Below are 920 nucleotides of genomic sequence, written 5' to 3' on the forward strand. Positions count from 1 at the left end.
TGTTATAAATCTTTGTGGAGAAAACAAAGTCTTGCCATGGCAGCGCAAAAAGCAAGTAGTAGTTGTAGTAGTAGTAGTAGTAGTAGTAGTAGTAGTAGTAACAACAACACGTATTGTATTTTTGTAGTGTTTATCCACATATCCGCGATCTACATCAAGCTCTATGTGCTTTACAACTTGTATTACACCAGCAGACCCTAAAATACTTAGACACATTCTTGGCTTCCCAAAAAGCATTCAGCGCAAGCTGCAAATTGTATTCGCTCAAACAGTCACAGACTGACCAAATATTTTGCTGTCTTTAATCGGGTACCCATTCAATCTCGGGTGAAGTGAGGAAAATTTATGTAAAATGCCTTTCCCAAGGACACAATGTCGGGCCCCTGACGAGATTCAAACCTACAACTTTACTATTGAGAGTCCGGGAATCTAACCGCTAAGCCACCAATGCCACTGATGACCTTGATTCGAATCCCCAATAGGGTGTTCTTGAACTTGGGTTGTTCTAGGAATTGTCAGGGCTCCTAACCTTCTTGTCTCGGAAGTATTGGAGATGGAATGTTGATTTGGAGGTCCCTCCTTTCAAATAAACTTATAGTGTTGAACGGTTGAAAACCGATGATAAGCCATGTCAAACAATCACAAAACAAATGGGACCTCAAGGGCTACACGAACTTGCATCCATGGTGTTTTTTATATGTTCCTCTGAGTTGTAAGCCTAAGACACGAGTTGGCTTCCTGCTTGTGAAGCCTTTTTCTTGAGTATCGCCGTCTTTCTACTGGCATATTGTATCTTTCTTCTCATCCTTACAGTAACAGGCAGGGTCGAAGCAGACCACCTCAAGTGATATACGAATTGTGTCCGGGGGAAAAGTGGGCGGGGTTGTGTTGGTGATGGTGGGGATTTTTTTCCGGGGGGG

The sequence above is a fragment of the Aplysia californica genome, unplaced genomic scaffold, assembly GCF_000002075.1.
Source record: "Aplysia californica isolate F4 #8 unplaced genomic scaffold, AplCal3.0 scaffold00614, whole genome shotgun sequence".
In the NCBI taxonomy this organism is placed as follows: domain Eukaryota; kingdom Metazoa; phylum Mollusca; class Gastropoda; order Aplysiida; family Aplysiidae; genus Aplysia; species Aplysia californica.